Source organism: Hyla sarda, unplaced genomic scaffold, assembly GCF_029499605.1.
Source record: "Hyla sarda isolate aHylSar1 unplaced genomic scaffold, aHylSar1.hap1 scaffold_1251, whole genome shotgun sequence".
NCBI classification, from domain to species: domain Eukaryota; kingdom Metazoa; phylum Chordata; class Amphibia; order Anura; family Hylidae; genus Hyla; species Hyla sarda.
Window position 1 is genome coordinate 43,256 of NW_026607872.1, and position 27,707 is coordinate 70,962.

General features: G+C 50.6%; 23 pseudogenes; all 23 read right to left on the minus strand.

The window, feature by feature from the left end:
• Positions 1-2,634: 2,634 nt before the first annotated feature.
• On the minus strand, positions 2,635-2,754 carry LOC130303903 (5S ribosomal RNA; annotated as a pseudogene).
• A 1,086-nt stretch (positions 2,755-3,840) lies between these two features.
• LOC130303910 (5S ribosomal RNA) lies at positions 3,841-3,960 on the minus strand (annotated as a pseudogene).
• Positions 3,961-4,221: 261 nt separating this feature from the next.
• LOC130303917 (5S ribosomal RNA) lies at positions 4,222-4,341 on the minus strand (annotated as a pseudogene).
• Positions 4,342-4,820: 479 nt separating this feature from the next.
• LOC130303963 (5S ribosomal RNA) lies at positions 4,821-4,940 on the minus strand (annotated as a pseudogene).
• Positions 4,941-5,216: 276 nt separating this feature from the next.
• On the minus strand, positions 5,217-5,336 carry LOC130303882 (5S ribosomal RNA; annotated as a pseudogene).
• An 881-nt stretch (positions 5,337-6,217) lies between these two features.
• Positions 6,218-6,337, minus strand: LOC130303920 (5S ribosomal RNA; annotated as a pseudogene).
• A 277-nt stretch (positions 6,338-6,614) lies between these two features.
• LOC130303937 (5S ribosomal RNA) lies at positions 6,615-6,734 on the minus strand (annotated as a pseudogene).
• A 1,868-nt stretch (positions 6,735-8,602) lies between these two features.
• On the minus strand, positions 8,603-8,722 carry LOC130303939 (5S ribosomal RNA; annotated as a pseudogene).
• An 884-nt stretch (positions 8,723-9,606) lies between these two features.
• Positions 9,607-9,726, minus strand: LOC130303938 (5S ribosomal RNA; annotated as a pseudogene).
• Positions 9,727-10,784: 1,058 nt separating this feature from the next.
• Positions 10,785-10,904, minus strand: LOC130303964 (5S ribosomal RNA; annotated as a pseudogene).
• An 885-nt stretch (positions 10,905-11,789) lies between these two features.
• On the minus strand, positions 11,790-11,909 carry LOC130303965 (5S ribosomal RNA; annotated as a pseudogene).
• A 472-nt stretch (positions 11,910-12,381) lies between these two features.
• On the minus strand, positions 12,382-12,501 carry LOC130303966 (5S ribosomal RNA; annotated as a pseudogene).
• A 1,075-nt stretch (positions 12,502-13,576) lies between these two features.
• Positions 13,577-13,696, minus strand: LOC130303947 (5S ribosomal RNA; annotated as a pseudogene).
• A 1,667-nt stretch (positions 13,697-15,363) lies between these two features.
• LOC130303948 (5S ribosomal RNA) lies at positions 15,364-15,483 on the minus strand (annotated as a pseudogene).
• An 878-nt stretch (positions 15,484-16,361) lies between these two features.
• LOC130303980 (5S ribosomal RNA) lies at positions 16,362-16,481 on the minus strand (annotated as a pseudogene).
• A 1,865-nt stretch (positions 16,482-18,346) lies between these two features.
• LOC130303975 (5S ribosomal RNA) lies at positions 18,347-18,466 on the minus strand (annotated as a pseudogene).
• Positions 18,467-18,750: 284 nt separating this feature from the next.
• Positions 18,751-18,870, minus strand: LOC130303901 (5S ribosomal RNA; annotated as a pseudogene).
• A 272-nt stretch (positions 18,871-19,142) lies between these two features.
• Positions 19,143-19,262, minus strand: LOC130303919 (5S ribosomal RNA; annotated as a pseudogene).
• Positions 19,263-20,141: 879 nt separating this feature from the next.
• LOC130303883 (5S ribosomal RNA) lies at positions 20,142-20,261 on the minus strand (annotated as a pseudogene).
• A 1,850-nt stretch (positions 20,262-22,111) lies between these two features.
• On the minus strand, positions 22,112-22,231 carry LOC130303981 (5S ribosomal RNA; annotated as a pseudogene).
• A 1,068-nt stretch (positions 22,232-23,299) lies between these two features.
• On the minus strand, positions 23,300-23,419 carry LOC130303913 (5S ribosomal RNA; annotated as a pseudogene).
• Positions 23,420-23,685: 266 nt separating this feature from the next.
• Positions 23,686-23,805, minus strand: LOC130303957 (5S ribosomal RNA; annotated as a pseudogene).
• A 284-nt stretch (positions 23,806-24,089) lies between these two features.
• On the minus strand, positions 24,090-24,209 carry LOC130303929 (5S ribosomal RNA; annotated as a pseudogene).
• Between the last annotated feature and the right edge of the window lie 3,498 nt (positions 24,210-27,707).

A 27,707-nucleotide genomic window follows, 5' to 3' on the forward strand; every position in this document is an offset into this window, starting at 1 on the left:
CTTCATGCTTTTTATACTGTGCATTTAAGCATCAATAAATCCTTTTCGGAATCGGAGAGGAAGGCGGCAACAGAGCAAAATGTCAATAGCATCTTGGATTGCCAGCCAGTCTCCCATGCCCGTACTTGCCGGGGCAGCAGTCTGCGATCTGACAAGAACAGGCACATTCAGCTTAGGATAGCCGTAGACGGCTTCACACCCTGTATACTGTGGATTTAAGCATCAATAAATCATTTTCGGAATCGAAGCGGAAGGCGGCTACAGAGCAAAATGTCAACAACACCTGGGATTCCCAGCCAGTCTCCCATGCTGGTACTTAACGGGCCCTAAGCTGGGGTAGCAGTCTGCGATCTGACGAGAGCAGGCGCGTTCAGCTTAGGATGGCCGTTGACAGCTTCACACTTTGTATACTGTGGATTTAAGCATCAATAAATAATTTTCGGAATCGGAGCAGAAACAGAGCAAAATGTCAACTGCACCTGGGATTCCCAGCCAGTATCCCATGCTGGTACTTACCAGGCCCGAAGCTGGGAAGCAGTCTGCGATCTGACGAGAACAGGCGCATTCAGCTTAGGATGGCCGTAGACATCTTCACACCCTGTATACTGTGCATTTAAGCATCAATAAATCCTTTTCGGAATCGGAGTGGAAGGCGGCAACAGAGCAAAATGTCAACGGCAGCCGGGATTCCCAGCCAGTGTCCCATGCCGGTACTTACCGGGCCCTAAGATCTGTACCAGTCTGCGATCTGACGAGAGCTGGCGCGTTAAGCTTAGGATGGCCGTCGACAGCTTCACACCTTGTATACTGTGGATTTAAGCATCAATAAATTATTTTCGGAATCGAATCGGAGGGCAGCAATAGAGCAAAAATGTCAACGGCACCTGGGATTCCAGCCAGTCTCCCATGCCAGTACTTACCGGGCCCTAAGCTGGGTAGCAGTCTGCGATCTGACGAGAGCAGGCGCGTTCAGCTTAGGATGGCCGTTGACAGCTTCTTGCCCTTTATACTGTGCATTTAAGCATCAATAAATCCTTTTCGGAATCGGAACGGAAGGCGGCAACAGAGCAAAATGTCAACAGCAGCCGGGATTCCCAGCCAGTGTCTCATGCCGGTACTTACCGGGCCCTAAAATCTGTACCAGTCTGCGATCTGACGAGAGCAGGCGAGTTAAGCTTAGGATGGCCGTCGACAGCTTCACACCTTGTATACTGTGGATTTAAGCATCAATAAATCCTTTTCGGAATCGGAGCGGAAGGCGGCTACAGAGCAAAATGTCAACAACACCTGGGATTCCCAGCCAGTCTCCCATGCTGGTACTTACCGGGCCTAAGCTGGGTAGCAGTCTGCGATCTGACGAGAGCAGGCGCGTTCAGCTTAGGATGGCCGTTGACAGCTTCACGCCCTTTATACTGTGCATTTAAGCATCAATAAATAATTTTCCGAATCGGAGCGGAAGGCGGCAACAGAGCAAAATGTCAACTGCACCCGGGATTCCCAGCCAGTCTCCCCTGCTGGTACTTACCGGGCCCTAAGCTGGGTAGCAGTCTGCGATGTGACGAGAGCAGGCGCGTTCAGCTTAGGATGGCCGTTGACAGCTTCACACTTTGTATACTGTGGATTTAAGCATCAATAAATAATTTTCGGAATCGGAGCAGAAACAGAGCAAAATGTCAACTGCACCCGGGATTCCCAGCCAGTCTCCCATGCTGGTACTTACCAGGCCCAAAGCTGGGTAGGAGTCTGCGATCTGACGAGAACAGGCGCATTCAGCTTAGGATGGTCGTAGACAACTTCACACCCTGTATACTGTGGATTTAAGCATCAATAAATCCTTTTCGGAATCGGAGCGGAAGGCGGCAACAGAGCAAAATGTCAACGACACCTGGGATTCCCAGCCAGTCTCCCATGCTGGTACTTTCCGGGCCCTTAGCTGGGTAGCAGTCTGCGATCTGACGAGAGCAGGCACGTTCAGCTTAGGATGGCCGTTGACAGCTTCTAGCCCTTTATACTGTGCATTTAAGCATCAATAAATCCTTTTCGGAATCGGAAACGGAAGGCGGCAACAGAGCAAAATGTCAACGGCAGCCGGGATTCCCAGCCAGTGTCCCATGCCGGTACTTACCGGGCCCTAAGATCTGTACCAGTCTGCGATCTGACAAGAGCAGGCGCGTTAAGCTTAGGATGGCCGTCGACAGCTTCACACCTTGTATACTGTGGATTTAAGCATCAATAAAGCAAAATGTCAACGGCACCCGGGATTCCAGCCAGTCTCCCATGCCAGTACTTACCGGGTCCTAAGCTGGGTAGCAATCTGCGATCTGACGAGAGCAGGCGCGTTCAGCTTAGGATGGCCATTGACAACTTCATGCATTTTATACTGTGCATTTAAGCATCAATAAATCCTTTTCGGAATCGGAGAGGAAGGCGGCAACAGAGCAAAATGTCAATAGCACCTTGGATTGCCAGCCAGTCTCCCATGCCCGTACTTGCCGGGCAGCAGTCTGCGATCTGACAAGAACAGGCACATTCAGCTTAGGATAGCCGTAGACGGCTTCACACCCTGTATACTGTGGATTTAAGCATCAATAAATCCTTTTCGGAATCGGAGCGGAAGGCAGCTACAGAGCAAAATGTCAACAACACCTGGGATTCCCAGCCAGTCTCCCATGCTGGTACTTACCGAGCCCTAAGCTGGGTAGCAGTCTGCGATCTGACGAGAGCAGGCGCGTTCAGCTTAGGATGGCCGTTGACAGCTTCACGCCCATTATACTGTGCATTTAAGCATCAATAAATCCTTTTCCGAATCGGAGCGGAAGGCGGCAACAGAGCAAAATGTCAACTGCACCCGGGATTCCCAGCCAGTCTCCCATGCCGGTACTTACTGGGCCCTAAGCTGGGTAGCAGTCTGCGATCTGACGAAAGAATGCGCATTCAGCTTAGGATGGCCGTTGACATCTTCACGCTTTGTATACTATGGATTTAAGCATCAATAAATATTTTTATTAATCGGAGAGGAAGGCGGCAACAGAGCAAAATGTCAATGGCACCTTGGATTGCCAGCCAGTCTCCCATGCCGCTATCTGCCGGGCAGCAGTCTGCGATCTGACAAGAACAGGCGCATTCAGCTTAGGATAGCCGTAGACGGCTTCACACCCTGTATATTGTGGATTTAAGCATCAATAAATCCTTTTCGGAATCGAAGCAAAATGTCTACAGAGCTACAGAGCAAAATGTCAACAACACCTGAGATTCCCAGCCAGTCTCCCATGCTGGTACTTACCGGGCCCTAAGCTGGGTAGCAGTCTGCAATCTGACGAGAGCAGGCACGTTCAGCTTAGGATGGCCATTGACAGCTTCATGCTTTTTATACTGTGCATTTAAGCATCAATAAATCCTTTTCCGAATCGGAGCGGAAGGCAACAACAGATTAAATTGTCAACTGCACCCGGGATTCCCAGCCAGTCTCCCATGCTGGTACTTACCAGGCCCTAAGCTGGGTAGCAGTCTGCGATCTGACGAGAGCAGGCGCGTTCAGCTTAGGATGGCCGTAGACATCTTCACACCCTGTATACTGTGGATTTAAGCATCAATAAATCCTTTTCGGAATCGGAGCGTAAGGCGGCAACAGAGCAAAATGTCAACGGCAGCCGGGATTCCCAGCCAGTGTCCCATGCCGGTACTTACCGGGCCCTAAGATCTGTACCAGTCTGCGATCTGACGAGAGCAGGCGCGTTAAGCTTAGGATGGCCGTCGACAGCTTCACACCTTGTATACTGTGGATTTAAGCATCAATAAATTCTTTTCGGAATCGGAGCGGAGGGCAGCAATAGAGCAAAATGTCAACGGCACCTGGGATTCCCAGCCAGTCTCCCATGCCAGTACTTACCGGGCCCTAAGCTGGGTAGCAGTCTGCGATCTGACAAGAGCAGGCGCGTTCAGCTTAGGATGGCCATTGACAGCTTCATGCTTTTTATACTGTGCATTTAAGCATTTTCGGAATCGGAGAGGAAGGCGGCAACAGAGCAAAATGTCAATAGTTCCTTGGATTGCCAGCCAGTCTCCCATGCCCGTACTTGCCGGGCAGCAGTCTGCGATCTGACAAGAACAGGCACATTCAGCTTAGGATAGCCGTAGACGGCTTCACACCCTGTATACTGTGGATTTAAGCATCAATAAATCCTTTTCGGAATCGAAGCGGAAGGCGGCTACAGAGCAAAATGTCAACAACACCTGGGATTCCCAGCCAGTCTCCCATGCTGGTACTTACCGGGCCCTAAGCTAGGTAGCAGTCTGCGATCTGACGAGAGCAGGCGCGTTCAGCTTAGGATGGCCGTTGACAGCTTCACACTTTGTATACTGTGGATTTAAGCATCAATAAATAATTTTCGGAATCGGAGCAGAAACATAGCAAAATGTCAACGGCAGCAGGGATTCCCAGCCAGTCTTCCATGCTGGTACTTACCAGGCCCGAAGATGGGTAGCAGTCTGCGATCTGACGAGAACAGGCGCATTCAGCTTAGGATGGCCGTAGACATCTTCACACCCTGTATACTGTGGATTTAAGCATCAATAAATCCTTTTCGGACTCGGAGTGGAAGGCGGCAACAGAACAAAATGTCAACGACACCTGGGATTCCCAGCCAGTCTCCCATGCTGGTACTTACCAGGCCCTAAGCTGGGTAGCAGTCTGCGATCTGACGAGAGCAGGCGCGTTTAGCTTAGGATGGCCGTAGACATCTTTACAACCTGTATACTGTTGATTTAAGCATCAATAAATCCTTTTCGGAATCGAAGCGGAAGGCGGCTACAGAGCAAAATGTCAACAACACCTGGGATTCCCAGCCAGTCTCCCATGCTGGTACTTACCGGGCCCTAAGCTGGGTAGCAGTCTGCGATCTGACGAGAGCAGGCGCGTTCAGCTTAGGATGGCCGTTGACAGCTTCACACTCTGTATACTGTGGATTTAAGCATCAATAAATAATTTTCGGAATCGGAGCAGAAACATAGCAAAATGTCAACGGCAGCCGGGATTCCAGCCAGTCTCCCATGCTGGTACTTACCAGGCCCGAAGCTGGGTAGCAGTCTGCGATCTGACGAGAACAGGCGCATTCAGCTTAGGAAGGCCGTAGACATCTTCACACCCTGTATACTGTGGATTTAAGCATCAATAAATTCTTTTCGGAATCGGAGCGGAAGGCGGCAACAGAACAAAATGTCAACGACACCTGGGATTCCCAGCCAGTCTCCCATGCTGGTACTTACCGGGCCCTAAGCTGGGTAGCAGTCTGCGATCTGACGAGAGCAGGCACGTTCAGCTTAGGATGGCCGTTGACAGCTTCTCGTCCTTTATACTGTGCATTTAAGCATCAATAAATCCTTTTCGGAATCGGAACGGAAGGCGGCAACAGAGCAAAATGTCAACGGCAGCCGGGATTCCCAGCCAGTGTCTCATGCCGGTACTTACCAGGCCCTAAGATCTGTACCAGTCTGCGATCTGACGAGAGCAGGCGCGTTAAGCTTAGGATGGCCGTCGACAGCTTCACACCTTGTATACTGTGGATTTAAGCATCAATAAATTATTTTCGGAATCGGAGCGGAAGGCAGCAATAGAGCAAAATGTCAACAGCACCCGGGATTCCCAGCCAGTCTCCCATGCCAGTACTTACCGGGCCCTAAGCTGGGTAGCAGTCTGCGATCGGACAAGTGCAGGCGCGTTCAGCTTAGGATGGCCATTGACAGCTTAATGCTTTTTATACTGTGCATTTAAGCATCAATAAATCCTTTTCGGAATCGGAGAGGAAGGCGGCAACAGAGCAAAATGTCAATAGCACCTTGGATTGCCAGCCAGCCAGTCTCCCATGCCCGTACTTGCCGGGCAGCAGTCTGCGATCTGACAAGAACAGGCACATTCAGCTTAGGATAGCCGTAGACGGCTTCACACCCTGTATACTGTGGATTTAAGCATCAATAAATCCTTTTCGGAATCGGAGCGGAAGGCGGCTACAGAGCAAAATGTCAACAACACCTGGGATTCCCAGCCAGTCTCCCATGCTGGTACTTACCGGGCCTAGGCTGGGTAGCAGTCTGCGATCTGACGAGAGCAGGCGAGTTCAGCTTAGGATGGCCGTTGACAGCTTCGCGCCCTTTATACTGTGCATTTAAGCATCAATAAATAATTTTCCGAATCGGAGCGGAAGGCGGCAACAGAGCAAAATGTCAACTGCACCAGGGATTCCCAGTCAGTCTCCCATGCTGGTACTTACCGGGCCCTAAGCTGGGTAGCAGTCTGCGATCTAACGAGAGCAGGCGCGTTCAGCTTAGGATGGCCGTTGACAGCTTCACACTTTGTATACTGTGGATTTAAGCATCAATAAATAATTTTCGGAATCGGAGCAGAAACAGAGCAAAATGTCAACTGCACCCGGGATTCCCAGCCAGTCTCCCATGCTGGTACTTACCAGCCCCAAAGCTGGGTAGGAGTCTGCGATCTGTCGAGAACAGGCGCATTCAGCTTAGGATGGTCGCAGACATCTTCACACCCTGTATACTGTGGATTTAAGCATCAATAAATCCTTTTCGGAATCGGAGCTGAAGGCAGCAACAGAGCAAAATGTCAACGACACCTGGGATTCCCGGCCAGTCTCCCATGCTGGTACTTTCCGGGCCCTAAGCTGGGTAGCAGTCTGCGATCTGACGAGAGCAGGCACGTTCAGCTTAGGATGGCCGTTGACAGCTTCTCGCCCTTTATACTGTGCATTTAAGCATCAATAAATCCTTTTCGGAATCGGAGCGGAAGGCAACAATAGAGCAAAATGTCAACAGCACCCGGGATTCCAAGCCAGTCTCCCATGCCAGTACTTACCGGGCCCTAAGCTGGGTAGCAGTCTGCGATCGGACAAGTGCAGGCGCATTCAGCTTAGGATGGCCATTGACAGCTTCATGCTTTTTATACTGTGCATTTAAGCATCAATAAATCCTTTTCGGAATCGGAGAGGAAGGCGGCAACAGAGCAAAATGTCAATAGCACCTTGGATTGCCAGCCAGTCTCCCATGCCCGTATTTGTCGGGCAGCAGTCTGCGATCTGACAAGAACAGGCACATTCAGCTTAGGATAGCCGTAGACGGCTTCACACCCTGTATACTGTGGATTTAAGCATCAATAAATCCTTTTCGGAATCGGAGCGGAAGGCAGCTACAGAGCAAAATGTCAACAACACCTGGGATTCCCAGCCAGTCTCCCATGCTGGTACTTACCGGGCCTAAGATGGGTAGCAGTCTGCGATCTGACGAGAGCAGGCGCGTTCAGCTTAGGATGGCCGTTGACAGCTTCACGCCCTTTATACTGTGCATTTAAGCATCAATAAATAATTTTCCGAATCGGAGCGGAAGGCGGCAACAGAGCAAAATGTCAACTGCACCCGGGATTCCCAGCCAGTCTCCCATGCTGGTACTTACCGGGCCCTAAGCTGGGTAGCAGTCTGCGATCTGACGAGAGCAGGCGCGTTCAGATTAGGATGGCCGTTGACAGCTTCACACTTTGTATACTGTGGATTTAAGCATCAATAAATAATTTTCGGAATTGGAGCAGAAACAGAGCAAAATGTCAACTGCACCCGGGATTCCCAGCCAGTCTCCCATGCTGGTACTTACCAGGCCCGAAGCTGGGTATGAGTCTGCGATCTGACGAGAACAGGCGCATTCAGCTTAGGATGGTCGTAGACATCTTCACACCCTGTATACTGTGGATTTAAGCATCAATAAATCCTTTTCGGAATCGGAGCGGAAGGCGGCAACAGATCAAAATGTCAACTGCACCCGGGATTCCCAGCCAGTCTCCCATGCTGGTACTTACCGGGCCCTAAGATCTGTACCAGTCTGCGATCTGACGAGAGCAGGCACGTTCAGCTTAGGATGGCTGTTGACAGCTTCACACTTTGTATACTGTGGATTTAAGCATCAATAAATAATTTTCGAAATCGGAGCAAAATGTCAACTGCACTCGGGATTCCCAGCCAGTCTCCCACGCTGATACTTACCAGGCCCGAAGCTGGGTAGCAGTCTGCGATCTGACGAGAACAAGCGTATTCAGCTTAGGATGGCCGTAGACATCTTCACACCCTGTATACTGTGGATTTAAGCATCAATAAATCCTTTTCGGAATCGGAGCAAAATGTCTACAGAGCTACAGAGCAAAATGTCAACAACACCTGAGATTCTCATCCAGTCTCCAATGCCAGTACTTACCGGGCCCTAAGCTGGGTAGCAGTCTGCGAACTGACGAGAGCAGGCGCGTTCAGCTTAGGATGGCCATTGACAGCTTCATGCTTTTTATACTGTGCATTTAAGCATCAATAAATCCTTTTCGGAATCGGAACGGAAGGCGGCAACAGAGCAAAATGTCAACTGCACCCGGGATTCCCAGCCAGTCTCCCATGATGGTACTTACTGGGCCCTAAGCTTGGTAGCAATCTGCGATCTGACGAGAGCAGGCACGTTCAACTTAGGATGGCCGTTGACATCTTCACGCTTTGTATATTGTGGATTTAAGCATCAATAAATTATTTTCGGAATCGGAGCGGAAGGCAGCAATAGAGCAAAATGTCAACAGCACCCGGGATTCCCAGCCAGTCTCCCGTGCCAGTACTTACCGGGCCCTAAGCTGGGTAGCAGTCTGCGATCTGACGAGAGCAGGCGCGTTCAGCTTAGGATGGCCGTTAACAGCTTCACGCTCTTTATACTCTGCATTTAAGCATCATTAAATACTTCTCCGAATCGGAGCGGAAGGCGGCAACAGATCAAAATGTCAATAGCACCTTGGATTGCCAGCCAGTCTCCCATGCCCGTACTTGCCGGGCAGCAGTCTGCGATCTGACAAGAACAGGCGCATTCAGCTTAGGATAGCCGTAGACGGCTTCACACCCTGTATATTGTGGATTTAGGCATCAATAAATCCTTTTCGGAATCGAAGCAAAATGTCTACAGAGCTACAGAGCAAAATGTCAACAACACCTGAGATTCCCAGCCAGTCTCCCATGCTGGTACTTACCGGGCCCTAAGCTGGGTAGCAGTCTGCGATCTGACGAGAGCAGGCACGTTCAGCTTAGGATGGCCGTTAACAGCTTCACGCTCTTTATACTGTGCATTTAAGCATCATTAAATCCTTTTCCGAATCGGAGCGGAAGGCGGCAACAGATTGAAATGTCAACTGCACCCGGGATTCCCAGCCAGTCTCCCATGCTGGTACTTACCAGGCCCTAAGCTGGGTAGCAGTCTGCGATCTGATGAGAGCAGGCGCGTTCAGCTTATGATGGCCGTTGACAGCTTCACACTTTGTATACTGTGCATTTAAGCATCAATAAATCCTTTTCGGAATCGGAACGGAAGGCGGCAACAGAGCAAAATGTCAACGGCAGCCGGGATTCCCAGCCAGTGTCCCATGCCAGTACTTACCGGGCCCTAAGATCTGTACCAGTCTGCGATCTGACGAGAGCAGGCGCGTTAAGCTTAGGATGGCCGTCGACAGCTTCACACCTTGTATACTGTGGATTTAAGCATCAATAAATTATTTTCGGAATCAGAGCGGAAGGCAGCAATAGAGCAAAATGTCCACGGCACCTGGGATTCCCAGCTAGACTCCCATGCCAGTACTTACCGGGCCCTAAGCTGGGTAGCAGTCTGCGATCTGACGAGAGCAGGCGCGTTCAGCTTAGGATGGCCATTGACAGCTTCATGCTTTTTATACTGTGCATTTAAGCATCAATAAATCCTTTTCGGAATCGGAGAGGAAGGTGGCAACAGAGCAAAATGTCAATAGCACCTTGGATTGCCAGCCAGTCTCCCATGCCTGTACTTGCCGGGCAGCAGTCTGCGATCTGACAAGAACAGGCACATTCAGCTTAGGATAGCCGTAGACGGCTTCACACCCTGTATACTGTGGATTTAAGCATCAATAAATCCTTTTCGGAATCGAAGCGGAAGGCGGCTACAGAGCAAAATGTCAACAACACCTGGGATTCCCAGCCAGTCTCCCATGCTGGTACTTACCGGGCCCTAAGCTGGGTAGCAATCTGCGATCTGACGAGACCAGGCGCGTTCAGCTTAGGATGGCGGTTGACAGCTTCACACTTTGTATACTGTGCATTTAAGCATCAATAAATCCTTTTCGGAATCGGAACGGAAGGCGGCAACAGAGCAAAATGTCAACAGCAGCCAGGATTCCCAGCCAGTGTCCCATCCCGGTACTTACCAGGCCCTAAGATCTGTACCAGTCTGCGATCTGACGAGAGCAGGCGCGTTAAGCTTAGGATGGCTGTTGACAGCTTCACACCTTGTATACTGTGGATTTAAGCATCAATAAATTCTTTTCGGAATCGGAGCAATAGAGCGAAATGTCAACGGCAACCGGGATTCTCAGCCAGTCTCCCATGCCAGTACTTACCAGGCCCTAAGCTGGGTAGCAGACTGCGATCTGACGATTGCAGGCGCGTTCAGCTTAGGATGGCCATTGACAGCTTCATGCTTTTTATACTGTGCATTTAAGCATCAATAAATCCTTTTCGGAATCAGAGAGGAAGGCGGCAACAGAGCAAAATGTCAATAGCACCTTGGATTGCCAGCCAGTCTCCCATGCCCGTACTTGCCGGGCAGCAGTCTGCGATCTGACAAGAACAGGCACATTCAGCTTAGGATAGCCGTAGACGGCTTCACACCCTGTATACTGTGGATTTAAGCATCAATAAATCCTTTTCGGAATCGAAGCGGAAGGAGGCTACAGAGCAAAATGTCAACAACACCTGGGATTCCCAGCCAGTCTCCCATGCTGGTACTTACCGGGCCCTAAGCTGGGTAGCAGTCTGCGATCTGACGAGAGCAGGCGCGTTCAGCTTAGGATGGCCGTTGACAGCTTCACGCCCTGTATACTGTGGATTTAAGCATCAATAAATCCTTTTCCGAATCGGAGCGGAAGGCGGCAACAGATTAAAATGTCAACTGCACCCGGGATTCCCAGCCAGTCTCCCATGCTGGTACTTACCAGGCCCTAAGCTGGGTATCAGTTTGCAATCTGACGAGAGCAGGCGCGTTCAGCTTAGGATGGCCGTTGACAGCTTCACACTTTGTATACTGTGCATTTAAGCATCAATAAATCCTTTTCGGAATCGGAAACGGAAACGGAAGGCGGCAACAGAGCAAAATGTCAACGGCAGCCGGGATTCCCAGCCAGTGTCCCATGCCGATACTTACCGGGCCCTAAGATCTGTACCAGTCTGTGATCTGACAAGAGCAGGCGCGTTAAGCTTAGGATGGCCGTCGACAGCTTCACACCTTGTATACTGTGGATTTAAGCATCAATAAATTCTTTTCGGAATCGGAGCGGAAGGCAGCAATAGAGCGAAATGTCAACGGCACCCGGGATTCCCAGCCAGTCTCCCATGCCAGTACTTACCGGGACCTAAGCTGGGTAGCAGTCTGTGATCTGACGAGAGCAGGCGCGTTCAGCTCAGGATGGCCATTGACAGCTTCATCCTTTTTATACTGTGCATTTAAGCATCAATAAATCCTTTTCGGAATCGGTGAGGAAGGCGGCAACAGAGCAAAATGTCAATAGCACCTTGGATTGCCAGCCAGTCTCCCATGCCCGCACTTGCCGGGCAGCAGTCTGCGATCTGACAAGAACAGGCACATTCAGCTTAGGATAGCCGTAGACTGCTTCACACCCTGTATACTGTGGATTTAAGCATCAATAAAGCCTTTTCGGAATCGGAGCGGAAGGCGGCTACAGAGCAAAATGTCAACAACACCTGGGATTCCCAGCCAGTCTCCCATGCTGGTACTTACCGGGCCCTAAGCTGGGTAGCAGTCTGCGATCTGACGAGAGCAGGCGCGTTCAGCTTAGGATGGCCGTTGACAGCTTCACACTTTGTATACTGTGGATTTAAGCATCAATAAATAATTTTCGGAATCGGAGCAGAAACAGAGCAAAACGTCAACGGCAACCGGGATTCCCAGCCAGTCTCCCATGCTGGTACTTACCAGGCCCTAAGCTGAGTAGCATTCTGCGATCTGACGAGCGCAGGCGCGTTCTGCTTAAGATGGCCGTTGACAGCTTCACACTTTGTATACTGTGGATTTAAGCATCAATAAATAATTTTCGGAATCGGAGAAGAAACAGAGCAAAATGTCAACTTCACCCGGGATTCCCAGCCAGTCTCCCATGTTGGTACTTACCAGGCCCGAAGCTGGGAAGCAGTCTGCGATCTGACGAGAACAGGCGCATTCAGCTTAGGATGGCTGTAGACATCTTCACACCCTGTATACTGTGGATTTAAGCATCAATAAATCCTTTTCGGAATCGAAGCGGAAGGCGGCTTTAGAGCAAAATGTCAACAACACCTGGGATTCCCAGCCAGTCTCCCATGCTGGTACTTACCGGGCCCTAAGCTGGGTAGCAGTCTGCGATCTGACGAGAGCAGGCGCGTTCAGCTTAGGATGGCCGTTGACAGCTTCACGCCCTTTATACTGTGCATTTAAGCATCAATAAATCCTTTTCCGAATCGGAGCGGAAGGCGGCAACAGATTAAAATGTCAACTGCACCCGGGATTCCCAGCCATTCTCCCATGCTGGTACTTACCAGGCCCTAAGCTGGGTAGCAGTCTGCGATCTGACGAGAGCAGGCGCGTTCAGCTTAGGATGGCCGTTGACAGCTTCGCACTTTGTATACTGTGGATTTAAGCATCAATAAATAATTTTCGGAATCGGAAAAGAAACAGAGCAAAATGTCAACTGCACCCGGGATTCCCAGCCAGTCTCCCATGCTGGAACTTACCGGGCCCTAAGCTGGGTATCAGTCTGCGATCTGACGAGAGCAGGCGCGTTCAGCTTTGGATGGCCGTTGACAGCTTCTCGCCCTTTATACTGTGCATTTAAGCATCAATAAATCGTTTTTCGGAATCGGAACGGAAGGCGGCAATAGAGCAAAATGTCAACGGCACCTGGGATTCCCAGCCAGTCTCCCATGCCAGTACTTTCCGGGCCCTAAGCTGGGTAGCAGTCTGCGATCTGTCGAGAGCAGGCGCCTTCAGCTTACGATGGCCATTGACAGCTTCATGCTTTTTATACTGTGCATTTAAGCATCAATAAATCCTTTTCGGAATCAGAGAGGAAGGCGGCAACAGAGCAAAATGTCAATAGCACCTTGGATTGCCAGCCAGTCTCCCATGCCCGTACTTGCCGGGCAGCAGTCTGCGATCTGACAAGAACAGGCACATTCAGCTTAGGATAGCCGTAGACGGCTTCACACCCTGTATACTGTGGATTTAAGCATCAATAAATCCTTTTCGGAATCGAAGCGGAAGGCGGCTACAGAGCAAAATGTCAACAACACCTGGGATTCCCAGCCAGTCTCCCAAGCTGGTACTTACCGGGCCCTAAGCTGGGTAGCAGTCTGCGATCTGACGAGAACAGGCGCATTCAGCTTAGGATGGCCGTAGACATCTTCACACCCTGTATACTGTGGATTTAAGCATCAATAAATCCTTTTTCGGAATCGGAGCGAAAGGCGGCAACATAGCAAAATGTCAACGACACCTGGGATTCCCAGCCAGTCTCCCATGCTGGTACTTACCGGGCCCTAAGCTGGGTAGCAGTCTGCGATCTGACGAGAGCAGGCGCGTTCAGCTTAGGATGGCCGTTGACAGCTTCTCGCCCTTTATACTGTGCATTCAGGCATCAATAAATCCTTTTCGGAATCGGAGCGGAAGGCGGCAAAAGAGCAAAATGTCAACGGCAGCCGGGATTCCCAGCCAGTGTCCCATGCCAGTACTTACCAGGCCCTAAGCTGGGTAGCAGTCTGCGATCTGACGAGAGCAGGCGCGTTCAGCTTAGGATGGCCATTGACAGCTTCATGATTTTTATACTGTGCATTTAAGCATCAATAAATCCTTTTCGGAATCGGAACGGAAGGCGGCAACAGAGCAAAATGTCAACTGCACCCGGGATTCCCAGCCAGTCTCCCATGTTAGTACTTGCCGGGCAGCAGTCTGCGATCTGACAAGAACAGGCACATTCAGCTTAGGACAGCCGTAGACGGCTTCACACCCTGTATACTGTGGATTTAAGCATCAAAAAATCCTTTTCGGAATCGGAGCGGAAGGCGGCTACAGAGCAAAATGTCAACAACACCTGGGATTGCCAGCCAGTCTCCCATGCTGGTACTTACCGGGCCCTAAGCTGGGTAGCAGTCTGCGATCTGACGAGAGCAGGCGCGTTCAGCTTAGGATGGCCGTTGACAGCTTCACGCCCTTTATACTGTGCATTTAAGCATCAATAAATCCTTTTCCGAATCGGAGCGGAAGGCAGCAACAGATTAAAATGTCAACTGCACCCGGGATTCCCAGCCAGTCTCCCATGCTGGTACTTACCAGGCCCTAAGCTGGGTAGCAGTCTGCGATCTGACGAGCGCAGGCGCGTTCAGCTTAGGATGGCCGTTGACAGCTTCACACTTTGTATACTGTGCATTTAAGCATCAATAAATCCTTTTCGGAATCGGAACGGAAGGCGGCAACAGAGCAAAATGTCAACGGCAACCGGGATTCCCAGCCAGTCTCCCATGCCAGTACTTACCAGGCCCTAAGCTGGGTAGCAGTCTGCGATGTGACGAGAGCAGGCGCGTTCAGCTTAGGATGGCCATTGACAGCTTCATGATTTTTATACTGCGCATTTAAGCACCAATAAATCCTTTTCGGAATCGGAGAGGAAGGCGGCAACAGAGCAAAATGTCAACTGCACCCGGGATTCCCAGCCAGTCTCCCATGCCGGTACTTACTGGGCCCTAAACTGGGTAGCAGTCTGCAATCTGACGAGAGCAGGCGCGTTCAGCTTAGGATGGCCGTTGACATCTTTACGTGTTGTATATTGTGGATTTAAGCATCAATAAATCCTTTTCCGAATCGGAGCGGATGGCGGCAACAGATTAAAATGTCAACTGCACCCAGGATTCCAGCCAGTCTCCCATGCTGGTACTTACCAGGCCCTAAGCTGGGTAGCAGTCTGCAATCTGACGAGAGCAGGCACGTTCAGCTTAGGATGGCTGTTGACAGCTTCACACTTTGTATACTGTGGATTTAAGCATCAATAAATTATTTTCGGAATCGGAGCAAAATGTCAACTGCACTCGGGATTCCCAGCCAGTCTCCCATGCTGGTACTTACCAGGCCCGAAGCTGGGTAGCAGTCTGCGATCTGACGAGAACAGGCGCATTCAGCTTAGGATGGCCGTAGACATCTGCACACCCTGTATACTGTGGATTTAAGCATCAATAAATCCTTTTCGGAATCGGAGCGTAAGGCGGCAACAGAGCAAAATGTCAACGACACCTGGGATTCCCAGCCAGTCTCCCATGCTGGTACTTACCGGGCCCTAAGCTGGGTAGCAGTCTGCGATCTGACGAGAGCAGGCGCGTTCAGCTTAGGATGGCCGTTGACAGCTTCTCGCCCTTTATACTGTGCATTTAAGCATCAATAAATCCTTTTCAGAATCGGAACGGAAGGCGGCAACAGAGCAAAATGTCAACGGCAGCCGGGATTCCCAGCCAGTGTCCCATGCCGGTAATTACCGGGCCCTAAGATCTGTACCAGTCTGCGATCTGACGAGAGCAGGCGCGTTAAGCTTAGGATGGCCATTGACAGCTTCATGATTTTTATACTGTGCATTTAAGCATCAATAAATCCTTTTCGGAATCGGAAGGGAAGGCGGCAACAGAGCAAGATGTCAACTGCACCCGGGATTCCCAGCCAGTCTCCCATGCCGGTACTTACTGGGCCCTAAGCTGGGTAGCAGTCTGCGATATGACGAGAGCAGGCGCGTTCAGCTTAGGATGGCCATTGACAGCTTCATGCTATTTATACTGTGCATTTAAGCATCAATAAATCCTTTTCGGAATCGGAACGGAAGGCGGCAACAGAGCATAATGTCAACTGCACCCGGGATTCCCAGCCAGTCTCCCATGCCGGTACTTACTGGGCCCTAAGCTGGGTAGCAGTCTGCGATCTGACGAGAGCAGGCGCGTTCAGCTTAGGATGGCCGTTGACAGCTTCACACCCTGTATATTGTTGATTTAAGCATCAATAAATCCTTTTCGGAATCAGAGAGGAAGGCGGCAACAGAGCAAAATGTCAATAGCACCTTGGATTGCCAGCCAGTCTCCCATGCCCGTACTTGCCGGGCAGCAGTCTGCGATCTGACAAGAACAGGCACATTCAGCTTAGGATAGCCGTAGACGGCTTCACAACCTGTATACTGTGGATTTAAGCATCAATAAATCCTTTTCGGAATCGGAGCGGAAGGCGGCTACAGAGCAAAATGTCAACAACACCTGGGATTCCCAGCCAGTCTCCCATGCTGGTACTTACCGGGCCCTAAGCTGGGTAGCAGTCTGCGTTCTGACGAGAGCAAGCGCGTTCAGCTTAGGATGGCCGTTGACAGCTTCACGCCCTTTATACTGTGCATTTAAGCATCAATAAATCCTTTTCCGAATCAGAGCGGAAGGCGGCAACAGATTAAAATGTCAACTGCACCCGGGATTCCCAGCCAGTCTCCCATGCTGGTACTTACCAGGCCCTAAGCTGGGTAACAGTCTGCAATCTGACGAGAGCAGGCGCGTCCAGCTTAGGATGGCCGTTGACAGCTTCACACTTTGTATACTGTGGATTTAAGCATCAATTAATATTTTTATTAATCGGAGAGGAAGGCGGCAACAGAGCAAAATGTCAATGGCACCTTGGATTGCCAGCCAGTCTCCCACGCCGGTATCTGCCGGGCAGCAGTCTGCGATCTGAGGAGAGCAGACACGTTCAGCTTAGGATGGCCGTTGACAGCTTCACACCCTGTATATTGTGGATTTAAGCATCAATAAATCCTTTTCCGAATCGGAGCGGAAGGCGGCAACAGATTAAAATGTCAACTGCACCCGGGATTCCAGCCAGTCTACCATGCTGGTACTTACCAGGCCCTAAGCTGGGTATCAGTCTGCGATCTGACGAGAGCAGGCGCGTTCAGCTTAGGATGGCCGTTGACAGCTTCACACCCTGTATTCTGTGCATTTAAGCATCAATAAATCCTTTTCGGAATCGGAACGGAAGGCGGCAACAGAGCATAATGTCAACTGCACCCGGGATTCCCAGCCAGTCTCCCATGCCGGTACTTACTGGGCCCTAAGCTGGGTAGCAGTCTGCGATCTGACGAGAGCAGGCGCGTTCAGCTTAGGATGGCCGTTGACAGCTTCATGCTTTTTATACTGTGCATTTAAGCATCAATAAATCCTTTTCGGAATCAGAACAGAAGGCGGCAACAGAGCATAATGTCAACTGCACCCGGGATTCCCAGCCAGTCTCCCATGCCGGTACTTACTGGGCCCTAAGCTGGGTAGCAGTCTGCGATCTGACGAGAGCAGGCACGTTCAGCTTAGGATGGCCGTTGACATCTTCACGCCTTGTATATTGTGAATTGAAGCATCAATAAATATTTTTATTAATCGGAGAGGAAGGCGGCAACAGAGCAAAATGTCAATGGCACCTTGGATTGCCAGCCAGTCTCCCATGCCGGTAACTGCCAGGCAGTAGTCTGCGATCTGAGGAGAGCAGGCACGTTCAGGCTTAGGATGGCCGTTGACAGCTTCACACCCTGTGTATTGTGGATTTAAGCATCAATAAATCCTTTTCGGAATCGGAACGGAAGGCGGCAACAGAGCAAAATGTCAACTGCACCCGGGATTCCCAGCCAGTCTCCCATGCCGGTACTTACTGGGCCCTAAGCTGGGTAGCAGTCTGCGATCTGACGAGAGCAGGCGCGTTCAGCTTAGGATGGCCGTTGACATCTTCACGCCTTGTATATTGTGAATTTAAGCATCAATAAATATTTTTATTAATCGGAGAGGAAGGCGGCAACAGAGCAAAATGTCAATGGCACCTTGGATTGCCAGCCAGTCTCCCATGCCGGTAACTGCCGGGCAGTAGTCTGTGATCTGAGGAGAGCAGGCACGTTCAGGCTTAGGATGGCCGTTGACAGCTTCACACCCTGTATATTGTTGATTTAAGCATCAATAAATCCTTTTCCGAATCGGAGCGGAAGGCGGCAACAGATTAAAATGTCAACTGCACCCGGGATTCCCAGCCAGTCACCCATGCTGGTACTTACCAGGCCCAAAGCTGGGTGGCAGTCTGCGATCTGACGAGAACAGGCACATTCAGCTTAGGATGGCCATAGACATCTTCACACCCTGTATACTGTGGATTTAAGCATCAATAAAACCTTTTCGGAATCGGAGCGGAAGGCGGCAACAGAGCAAAATGTCAACGACACCTGGGATTCCCAGCCAGTCTCCCATGCTGGTACTTACCGGGCCCTAAGCTGGGTAGCAGTCTGCGATCTGACGAGAGCAGGCGCGTTCAGCTTAGGATGGCCGTCGACAGCTTCTCGCCCTTTAAACTGTGCATTTAGGCATCAATAAATCCTTTTCGGAATCGGAACGGAAGGCGGCAACAGAGCAAAATGTCAACGGCAGCCGGGATTCCCAGCCAGTGTCCCATGCCGGTACTTACTGGGCCCTAAGATCTGTACCAGTCTGCGATCTGACGAGAGCAGGCGCGTTAAGCTTAGGATGGCCGTCGACAGCTTCACACCTTGTATACTGTGGATTTAAGCATCAATAAATTATTTTCGGAATCGGAGCGGAAGGCAGCAATAGAGCAAAATGTCAACGGCACCCGGGATTCCCAGCCAGGCTCCCATGCCAGTACTTACCGGGCCCTAAGCTGGGTAGCAGTCTGCGATCTGACGAGAGCAGGCGCATTCAGCTTAGGATGGCCATTGACAGCTTCATGCTTTTTATACTGTGCATTTAAGCATCAATAAAGCCTTTTCGGAATCGTAGAGGAAGGCGGCAACAGAGCAAAATGTCAATAGCACCTTGGATTGCCAGCCAGTCTCCCATGCCCGTACTTGCCGGGCAGCAGTCTGCGATCTGACAAGAACAGACACATTCAGCTTAGGATAGCCGTAGACGGCTTCACACCCTGTATACTGTGGATTTAAGCATCAATAAATCCTTTTCGGAATCGGAGCGGAAGGCGGCTACAGAGCAAAATGTCAACAACACCTGGGACTCCCAGCCAGTCTCCCATGCTGGTACTTACCAGGCCCTAAGCTGGGTATCCGTCTGCGATCTGACGAGAGCAGGCGCGTTCAGCTTAGGATGGCCGTTGACAGCTTCACACCCTGTATACTGTGCATTTAAGCATCAATAAATCCTTTTCGGAATCGGAACGGATGGCGGCAACAGAGCAAAATGTCAACGGCAGCCGGGATTCCCAGCCAGTGTCCCATGCCGGTACTTACCGGGCCCTAAGATCTGTACCAGTCTGCATTCTGACGAGAGCAGGCGCGTTAAGCTTAGGATGGCCGTCGACAGCTTCACACCTAGTATACTGTGGATTTAAGCATCAATAAATTATTTTCGGAATCGGAGCGGAAGGCAGCAATAGAGCAAAATGTCAACGGCAACCGGGATTCCCAGCCAGTCTCCCATGCCAGTACTTACCGGGCCCTAAGCTAGGTAGCAGTCTGCGATCAGACGAAAGCAGGCGCGTTCAGCTTAGGATGGCCATTGACAGCTTCATGATTTTTATACTGTGCATTTAAGCATTAATAAATCATTTTCGGAATCGGAACGGAAGGCGGCAACAGAGCAAAATGTCAACTGCACCCGGGATTCCCAGCCAGTCTCCCATGCCAGTACTTACTGGGCCCTAAGCTGGGTAGCAGTCTGCGATCTGACGAGAGAAGGCGCGTTCAGCTTAGGATGGCCGTTGACATCTTCACGCCTTGTATATTGTGAATTTAAGCATCAATAAATATTTTTATTAATCGGAGAGGAAGGCGGCAACAGAGCAAAATGTCAATGGCACCTTGGATTGCCAGCCAGTCTCCCATGCCGGTAACTGCCGGGCAGTAGTCTGCGATCTGAGGAGAGCAGGCACGTTCAGGCTTAGGATGGCCGTTGACAGCTTCACACCCTGTGTATTGTGGATTTAAGCATCAATAAATCCTTTTCCGAATCGGAGCGGAAGGCGGCAACAGATTAAAATGTCAACTGCACCTGGGATTCCCAGCCAGTCTCCCATGCTGGTACTTACCAGGCCCTAAGCTGGGTAGCAGTCTGCGATCTGACGAGAGCAGGAGCGTTCAGCTTAGGATGGCCGTTGACAGCTTCACACTTTGTATACTGTGGATTTAAGCATCAATAAATAATTTTCGGAATCGGAGCAGAAACAGAGCAAAATGGCAACTGCACCCGGGATTCCCAGCCAGTCTCCCATGCCGGTACTTACTGGGCCCTAAGCTGGGTAGCAGTCTGCGATCTGACGAGAGCAGGCGCGTTCAGCTTAGGATGGCCGTTGACATCTTCACGCCTTGTATATTGTGAATTTAATCATCAATAAATATTTTTATTAATCGGAGAGGAAGGCGGCAACAGAGCAAAATGTCAATGGCACCTTGGATTGCCAGCCAGTCTCCCATGCCGGTAACTGCCGGGCAGTGGTCTGCGATCTGAGGAGAGCAGGCACGTTCAGGCTTAGGATGGCCGTTGACAGCTTCACACCCTGTGTATTGTGGATTTAAGCATCAATAAATATTTTTCCGAATCGGAGCGGAAGGCGGCAACAGATTAAATTGTCAACTGCACCTGGGATTCCCAGCCAGTCTCCCATGCTGGTACTTACCAGGCCCTAAGCTGGGTAGCAGTCTGCTATCTGACGAGAGCAGGCGCGTTAAGCTTAGGATGGCCGTCGACAGCTTCACACCTTGTATACTGTGGATTTAAGCATCAATAAATAATTTTCGGAATCGGAGCGGAAGGCAGCAATAGAGCAAAATGTCAACGGCAACCGGGATTCCCAGCCAGTCTCCCATGCCAGTACCTACCGGGCCCTAAGCTAGAGCAGTCTGCGATCTGACGAGAGCAGGCGCGTTCAGCTTAGGATGGCCATTGACAGCTTCATGCTTTTTATACTGTGCATTTAAGCATCAATAAATCCTTTTCGGAATCGAAGCGGAAGGCGGCAACAGATTAAAATGTCAACTGCACCCGGGATTCCCAGCCAGTCTCCCATGCTGGTACTTACTGTGCCCTTAGCTGGGTAGCAGTCTGCGATCTGACAAGAGCAGGCGCGTTCAGCTTAGGATGGCCGTTGACATCTTCACGCCTTGTATATTGTGGATTTAAGCATCAATAAATATTTTTATTAATCGGAGAGGAAGGCGGCAACAGAGCAAAATGTCAATGGCACTTTGAATTGCCAGCCAGTCTCCCATGCTGGTAACTGCCGGGCAGCAGTCTGCGATCTGAGGAGAGCAGGCATGTTCAGGCTTAGGATGGCCGTTGACAGCTTCACACCCTGTGTATTGTGGATTTAAGCATCAATAAATAATTTTCGGAATCGGAGCAGAAACAGAGCAAAATGTCAACTGCACCCGGGATTCCCAGCCAGTCTCCCATGCTGGTACATACCAGGCCCGAAGCTGGGTAGCAGTCTGCGATCTGACGAGAACAGGAGCATTCAGCTTAGGATGGCCGTAGACATCTTCACACCCTGTATACTGTGGATTTAAGCATCAATAAATCCTTTTCGGAATCGGAGCGTAAGGCGGCAACAGAGCAAAATGACAACTGCACCCGGGATTCCCAGCCAGTCTCCCATGCCAGTACTTACCGGGCTCTAAGCTGGGTAGCAGTCTGCGATCTGACGAGAGCAGGCGCGTTCAGCTTAGGATGGCCATTGACAGCTTCATGCTTTTTATACTGTGCATTTAAGCATCAATAAATCCTTTTCGGAATCAGAGAGGAAGGCGGCAACAGAGCAAAATGTCAATAGCACCTTGGATTGTCAGCCAGTCTCCCATGCCTGTACTTGCCGGGCAGCAGTCTGCGATCTGACAAGAACAGGCACATTCAGCTTAGGATAGCCGTAGACGGCTTCACAACCTGTATACTGTGGATTTAAGCATCAATAAATCCTTTTCGGAATCGGAGCGGAAGGCGGCTACAGAGCAAAATGTCAACAACACCTGGGATTCCCAGCCAGTCTCCCATGCTGGTACTTACCGGGCCCTAAGCTGGGTAGCAGTCTGCGTTCTGACGAGAGCAAGCGCGTTCAGCTTAGGATGGCCGTTGACAGCTTCACGCCCTTTATACTGTGCATTTAAGCATCAATAAATCCTTTTCCGAATCAGAGCGGAAGGCAGCAACAGATTAAAATGTCAACTGCACCCGGGATTCCCAGCCAGTCTCCCATGCTGGTACTTACCAGGCCCTAAGCTGGGTAACAGTCTGCAATCTGACGAGAGCAGGCGCGTCCAGCTTAGGATGGCCGTTGACAGCTTCACACTTTGTATACTGTGGATTTAAGCATCAATTAATATTTTTATTAATCGGAGAGGAAGGCGGCAACAGAGCAAAATGTCAATGGCACCTTGGATTGCCAGCCAGTCTCCCACGCCGGTATCTGCCGGGCAGCAGTCTGCGATCTGAGGAGAGCAGACACGTTCAGCTTAGGATGGCCGTTGACAGCTTCACACCCTGTATATTGTGGATTTAAGTATCAATAAATCCTTTTCCGAATCGGAGCGGAAGGCGGCAACAGATTAACATGTCAACTGCACCCGGGATTCCAGCCAGTCTACCATGCTGGTACTTACCAGGCCCTAAGCTGGGTATCAGTCTGCGATCTGACGAGAGCAGGCGCGTTCAGCTTAGGATGGCCGTTGACAGCTTCACACCCTGTGTATTGTGGATTTAAGCATCAATAAATCCTTTTCGGAATCGGAACGGAAGGCGGCAACAGAGCATAATGTCAACTGCACCCGGGATTCCCAGCCAGTCTCCCATGCCGGTACTTACTGGGCCCTAAGCTGGGTAGCAGTCTGCGATCTGACGAGAGCAGGCGCGTTCAGCTTAGGATGGCCGTTGACATCTTCACGCCTTGTATATTGTGGATTTAAGCATCAATAAATATTTTTATTAATCGGAGAGGAAGGCGGCAACAGAGCAAAATGTCAATGGCACCTTGGATTGCCAGCCAGTCTCCCATGCCGGTAACTGCCGGACAGCAGTCTGCGATCTGAGGAGAGCAGGCACGTTCAGGCTTAGGATGGCCGTTGACAGCTTCACACCCTGTATATTGTTGATTTAAGCATCAATAAATCCTTTTCCGAATCGGAGCGGAAGGCGGCAACAGATTAAAATGTCAACTGCACCCGGGATTCCCAGCCAGTCACCCATGCTGGTACTTACCAGGCCCTAAGCTGGGTAGCAGTCTGCGATCTGACGAGAGCAGGCGTGTTCAGCTTAGGATGGCTGTTGACAGCTTCACACTTTGTATACTGTGGATTTAAGCATCAATAAATAATTTTCGGAATCGGAGCAAAATGTCAACTGCACCCGGGAATCCCAGCCAGTCTCCCATGCTGGTACTTACCAGGCCCGAAGCTGGGTGGCAGTCTGCGATCTGACGAGAACAGGCGCATTCAGCTTAGGATGGCCATAGACATCTTCACACCCTGTATACTGTGGATTTAAGCATCAATAAAACCTTTTCGGAATCGGAGCGGAAGGCGGCAACAGAGCAAAAAGTCAACGACACCTGGGATTCCCAGCCAGTCTCCCATGCTGGTACTTACCGGGCCCTAAGCTGGGTAGCAGTCTGCGATCTGACGAGAGCAGGCGCGTTCAGCTTAGGATGGCCGTCGACAGCTTCTCGCCCTTTAAACTGTGCATTTAGGCATCAATAAATCCTTTTCGGAATCGGAACGGAAGGCGGCAACAGAGCAAAATGTCAACGGCAGCCGGGATTCCCAGCCAGTGTCCCATGCCGATACTTACCGGGCCCTAAGATCTGTACCAGTCTGCGATCTGACGAGAGCAGGCGCGTTAAGCTTAGGATGGCCGTCGACAGCTTCACACCTTGTATACTGTGGATTTAAGCATCAATAAATTATTTTCGGAATCGGAGCGGAAGGCAGCAATAGAGCAAAATGTCAACGGCACCTGGGATTCCCAGCCAGTCTCCCATGCCAGTACTTACCGGGCCCTAAGCTGGGTAGCAGTCTGCGATCTGACGAGAGCAGGCGCATTCAGCTTAGGATGGCCATTGACAGCTTCATGCTTTTTATACTGTGCATTTAAGCATCAATAAATCCTTTTCGGAATCGTAGAGGAAGGCGGCAACAGAGCAAAATGTCAATGGCACCTTGGATTGCCAGCCAGTCTCCCATGCCCGTACTTGCCGGGCAGCAGTCTGCGATCTGACAAGAACAGGCACATTCAGCTTAGGATAGCCGTAGACGGCTTCACACCCTGTATACTGTGGATTTAAGCATCAATAAATCCTTTTCGGAATCGGAGCGGAAGGCGGCTACAGAGCAAAATGTCAACAACACCTGGGACTCCCAGCCAGTCTCCCATGCTGGTACTTACCGGGCCCTAAGCTGGGTAGCAGTCTGCGATCTGAAGAGAGCAGACGCGTTCAGCTTAGGATGGCAGTTGACAGCTTCACGCCCTTTATATTGTGGATTTAAGCATCAATAAATAATTTTCCGAATCGAAGCGGAAGGCGGCAACAGATTAAAATGTCAACTGCACCCTGGATTCCCAGCCAGTCTCCTATGCTGGTACTTACCAGGCCCTAAGCTGGGTATCAGTCTGCGATCTGACGAGAGCAGGCGCGTTCAGCTTAGGATGGCCGTTGACAGCTTCACACCCTGTATACTGTGCATTTAAGCATCAATAAATCCTTTTCGGAATCGGAACGGAAGGCGGCAACAGAGCAAAATGTCAACGGCAGCCGGGATTCCCAGCCAGTGTCCCATGCCGGTACTTACCGGGCCCTAAGATCTGTACCAGTCTGCATTCTGACGAGAGCAGGCGCGTTCAGCTTAGGATGGCCGTCGACAGCTTCACACCTTGTATACTGTGGATTTAAGCATCAATAAATTATTTTCGGAATCGGAGCGGAAGGCAGCAATAGAGCAAAATGTCAACGGCAACCGGGATTCCCAGCCAGTCTCCCATGCCAGTACTTACCGGGCCCTAAGCTAGGTAGCAGTCTGCGAACTCACGAAAGCAGGCGCGTTCAGCTTAGGATGGCCATTGACAGCTTCATGATTTTTATACTGTGCATTTAAGCATCAATAAATCATTTTCGGAATCGTAGAGGAAGGCGGCAACAGAGCAAAATGTCAACTGCACCCGGGATTCCCAGCCAGTCTCCCATGCCGGTACTTACTGGGCCCTAAGCTGGGTAGCAGTCTGCGATCTGACGAGAGAAGGCGCGTTCAGCTTAGGATGGCCGTTGACATCTTCACGCCTTGTATATTGTGAATTTAAGCATCAATAAATATTTTTATTAATCGGAGAGGAAGGCGGCAACAGAGCAAAATGTCAATGGCACCTTGGATTGCCAGCCAGTCTCCCATGCCGGTAACTGCTGGGCAGTAGTCTGCGATCTGAGGAGAGCAGGCACGTTCAGGCTTAGGATGGCCGTTGACAGCTTCACACCCTGTGTATTGTGGATTTAAGCATCAATAAATTCTTTTCCGAATCGGAGCGGAAGGCGGCAACAGATTAAAATGTCAACTGCACCTGGGATTCACAGCCAGTCTCCCATGCTGGTACTTACCAGGCCCTAAGCTGGGTAGCAGTCTGCGATCTGACGAGAGCAGGCGCGTTCAGCTTAGGATGGCCGTTGACAGCTTCACACTTTGTATACTGTGGATTTAAGCATCAATAAATAATTTTCGGAATCGGAGCAGAAACAGAGCAAAATGGCAACTGCACCCGGGATTCCCAGCCAGTCTCCCATGCCGGTACTTACTGGGCCCTAAGCTGGGTAGCAGTCTGCGATCTGACGAGAGCAGGCGCGTTCAGCTTAGGATGGCCGTTGACATCTTCACGCCTTGTATATTGTGAATTTAAGCATCAATAAATATTTTTATTAATCGGAGAGGAAGGCGGCAACAGAGCAAAATGTCAATGGCACCTTGGATTGCCAGCCAGTCTCCCATGCCGGTAACTGCCGGGCAGTGGTCTGCGATCTGAGGAGAGCAGGCACGTTCAGGCTTAGGATGGCCGTTGACAGCTTCACACCCTGTGTATTGTGGATTTAAGCATCAATAAATCCTTTTCCGAATCGGAGCGGAAGGCGGCAACAGATTAAATTGTCAACTGCACCTGGGATTCCCAGCCAGTCTCCCATGCTGGTACTTACCAGGCCCTAAGCTGGGTAGCAGTCTGCGATCTGACGAGAGCAGGCGCGTTAAGCTTAGGATGGCCGTCGACAGCTTCACACCTTGTATACTGTGGATTTAAGCATCAATAAATTATTTTCGGAATCGGAACGGAAGGCGGCAACAGAGCATAATGTCAACTGCACCCGGGATTCCCAGCCAGTCTCCCATGCCGGTAATTACTGGGCCCTAAGCTGGGTAGCAGTCTGCGATCTGACAAGAGCAGGCGCGTTCAGCTTAGGATGGCCGTTGACATCTTCACGCCTTGTATATTGTGGATTTAAGCATCAATAAATATTTTTATTAATCGGAGAGGAAGGCAGCAACAGAGCAAAATGTCAATGGCACCTTGAATTGCCAGCCAGTCTCCCATGCTGGTAACTGCCGGGCAGCAGTCTGCGATCTGAGGAGAGCAGGCATGTTCAGGCTTAGGATGGCCGTTGACAGCTTCACACCCTGTGTATTGTGGATTTAAGCATCAATAAATAATTTTCGGAATCGGAGCAGAAACAGAGCAAATTGTCAACTGCACCCGGGATTCCCAGCCAGTCTCCCATGCTGGTACTTACCAGGCCCGAAGCTGGGTAGCAGTCTGCGATCTGACGAGAACAGGCGCATTCAGCTTAGGATGGCCGTAGACATCTTCACACCCTGTATACTGTGGATTTAAGCATCAATAAATCCTTTTCGGAATCGGAGCGTAAGGCGGCAACAGAGCAAAATGTCAACTGCACCCGGGATTCCCAGCCAGTCTCCCACGCCAGTACTTACCGGGCTCTAAGCTGGGTAGCAGTCTGCGATCTGACGAGAGCAGGCGCGTTCAGCTTAAGATGGCCATTGACAGCTTCATGCTTTTTATACTGTGCATTTAAGCATCAATAAATCCTTTTCGGAATCAGAGAGGAAGGCGGCAACAGAGCAAAATGTCAATAGCACCTTGGATTGCCAGCCAGTCTCCCATGCCCGTACTTGCCGGGCAGCAGTCTGCGATCTGACAAGAACAGGCACATTCAGCTTAGGATAGCCGTAGACTGCTTCACAACCTGTATACTGTGGATTTAAGCATCAATAAATCCTTTTCGGAATCGGAGCGGAAGGCTGCTACAGAGCAAAATGTCAACAACACCTGGGATTCCCAGCCAGTCTCCCATGCTGATACTTACCGGGCCCTAAGCTGGGTAGCAGTCTGCGTTCTGACGAGAGCAAGCGCGTTCAGCTTAGGATGGCCGTTGACAGCTTCACGACCTTTATACTGTGCATTTAAGCATCAATAAATCCTTTTCCGAATCAGAGCGGAAGGCGGCAACAGATTAAAATGTCAACTGCACCCGGGATTCCCAGCCAGTCTCCCATGCTGGTACTTACCAGG